At 38.6% G+C, this 2,867-nt stretch overlaps 1 long non-coding RNA gene across 1 annotated transcript in view; it reads left to right on the forward strand.

Moving 5' to 3' along the window:
* The window catches only part of LOC120227646, a 12,041-nt gene extending 9,180 nt beyond the window's left edge, over positions 1-2,861 (forward strand). Inside the window, exon 3 of the long non-coding RNA XR_005527304.1 lies at positions 2,593-2,861. This is a non-coding gene — a long non-coding RNA (uncharacterized LOC120227646). The remainder of the gene's footprint in view (positions 1-2,592) is intronic.
* Positions 2,862-2,867: the final 6 nt, after the last annotated feature.

A 2,867-nucleotide genomic window follows, 5' to 3' on the forward strand; every position in this document is an offset into this window, starting at 1 on the left:
GCCCGACGCGGGGCTCGAACCCACGAACCGCGAGATCATGACCCAAGCGAAAGTCGGACGCTTAACCGACTAAGCCACCCAGGCGCCCCTCTGATGGTCTTTCTAAATGCCCCCACAGCAACCGACATGGAATTACCTATATATGAGCTGTTGTGGTGATTTCTTGGAAGTTTATATCAAGTTGTCCAACTTAACCTTGTATAGCCTCTAGAAAAGGATAGTTTCCCAATGATTCCAAGGCAGGAACTGAGAGGAAATTGGAAATGTTAGTTTAGAGGGAGAGAGAGCATACAAGCAGGACAGGAACAGAGAGAGAGAGAGAGAGAAAGAGAGAGAAAGAATCCCTAGCAGGCTCCACACTGCCAGCGTAGAGCTTGTTGTGGGGTTCAAACCCATGAACCATGAGATCACAAACTGAGCCAAAGTCAAGAGCTTGATACTTAATCAGCTGAGCCACTCAGGCACCCCTATTTATTTATTTTTTGAGAGAGAGAGAGAGAGAGAAGGAGGAGGGGGCAGAGATAGAGGGAGAGAGAATTTTAAGTAGGCTCTGCGCTGACTGAATGGAGCCCAAAATGGGACTTGATCTCATGAACTATGATATCATGACCTGAGCCAAAATCAAGAGTCAGACACTTAATTGACTGAGCCACCCAGCCACCGCCCAGCATAATTTTTAAATTCAACCATACTGTTGCAAGTATGAGTAGTTATTCAATTGTATTGTTGAGTAGCATTTCATTGTATACCATATTATGTTTCTCTATTTACCTACTGATGGACATTTTAGGGTATTTCCAATTTGGGGCTATTAAGAAAAAAGCTGCTATCAACTCTATACAGAAATCTTTGTGTGGACATAGATTTTTATTTCTCTTAGATACATACCTATAAAATGTCGTAGTAGTGTGGCGGTGCATGTCTAAGCTCATGTGAAATTTCCAAACAATTTTCTAAAGTAGTTCCCATCAACAGTGATGAGAATTCTAATTGCTCTGTATTCTCCTAGACACTTTATATTGTCAGTCTTTTTCATTTTAACCATTCTAATGAAGAGTATTATCTTATTGCAGTTTTTGTTTGCATTTCCCTGATGACTGATGTTGACCAATTTTTCATTTGCTTATTGAACATTAAATGTATTATTTTGTGAATTGTCTGTTCAAGCTTCTTGCCCATCTTAATTACATTCTGTTACATACTGTTGGCCTATAAGAGTCTTTATATAATCTGGATACCAGTTCATTGTCATACATATACATTGCAAATATTTTCTTCCATTCTTTAGTTTGTCTTTTTTCTATTTTTGAATTGAGGTATAACTGACATTATAACTTTTTAATTTTTCTTTTAATCTTTAATTTTTCTTGATCTTTTTAACGTGTTCTGAAATTAAGTTTGCTAGTATCTTGTTGAGAATTTTTGCATCTATATTCATCAAGGATATTGGTCTATAGTATTCTTGTAGTGTCTTTATCTGGCTTGGGGGTAATGCTGACCTCACAAAATTAGTTTGAGAGTATTCCTTCCTTTTTATTTTTTGGGGAAGAGTATGAAAGGGTTAGTGTTAATTCCTCTTTAAATGTATGGTAGAATTTACTAGTGAAGACATTTGGTCCCGGGATGTGCTATGTCTAGAGAGTCTGGTTATCAGTACAGTCTCCTAACTCATTACTTATGTGTTCAGTTTTCTATTTCTTCTGGATTTAGACTTGGTGGTAGGTATGTTTCTATGAATATATTCATTTCTTTAAGGCTATCCAGTTCATCGGTGTATAATTGTTCATCGTAATCTCTTATGGTTCTTTGGATTTCTGTGCAGGTATAGCATTTCGTGATTTATCCCTTACACAAAACACCCAGAGCTCATCACAGCAAGTTGCGTCCTTAATATCCATCACTCATTTAACCCTTCCCCCTGCCCACATCCCTTCCAGTAACTCTGTCTGTTCTCTGTAGTTAAGAGTCTATTTCATGGTTTGCCTCTCTTTTTCCCCACATACTCATGTGTTCTGTTTCTTAATATCCATATGAATGAAATTATATGGTATTTGTCCTTCTCTGACTAACATTTCACTTAGCTTACATTCTAGCTCCGCACATCATTGTAAATGGCAAGATTCCTTCTTTTTTTTTTTTTTTCTTCTTTCTTTTTTGTTGCCACTGTTGGCTTTAAAACAAACATCAGGCTATCAAACTCATACATATTTCCAAACTCCAACTCTCAGCTTAATGCTCTCTATGCAATCAATTCTGTGTAATAAGGAATGCCAAAAGCCAGGCTTCAAGTTGCAACTCACCCTGGTAACTAAAAGGCAATCCATGTTGAAAATACCCACAAAGATGTCTTGCCAAAACAAACAAACAAACAAACAAACAAACCAGAAGAAGAAGCAGAAGAAGAAGCAGCATAAGATGAAGAAGAAGCAGCAGCATCAGAAGAAACAGTGTTAACAAATTATATTTGTTGGAACACTGAAAGGAAGAAATGAGAAAGCCTTGAAGACTTGCATCTTTAGTACATTCACCTTTTTGACTATGTGACTTCTAAGGTCATAACACAGGCTAACTGAGTGTCTTTTCTTCCCACAGCCATGGCCACAGCGAAGTCCACTGCTGATGTGCCTCTGCTCAGAGACAAAAGAACACATGACCTTCAAGAGAAACTGACAGAAGTAGGACTGGCACTCGAGTACTGGTTGCCCATGTTGCAGGAACACCTGGGTGTGACTTGTGCCCAGGCCTTGCAACATCTAGAAGAAAAAGACCTCCAGAAGCTGAAATCTCAAGCACGACATTCCTGGGAGAAGAAAGCCTTGGAGATGCTTCTTAACATGTCACACTCAAATAGTCTTTCTGAGTTACAG

This window comes from Hyaena hyaena, unplaced genomic scaffold, assembly GCF_003009895.1.
Source record: "Hyaena hyaena isolate Hyena2069 unplaced genomic scaffold, ASM300989v1 scaffold_2653, whole genome shotgun sequence".
Taxonomy (NCBI): Eukaryota; Metazoa; Chordata; class Mammalia; order Carnivora; family Hyaenidae; genus Hyaena; species Hyaena hyaena.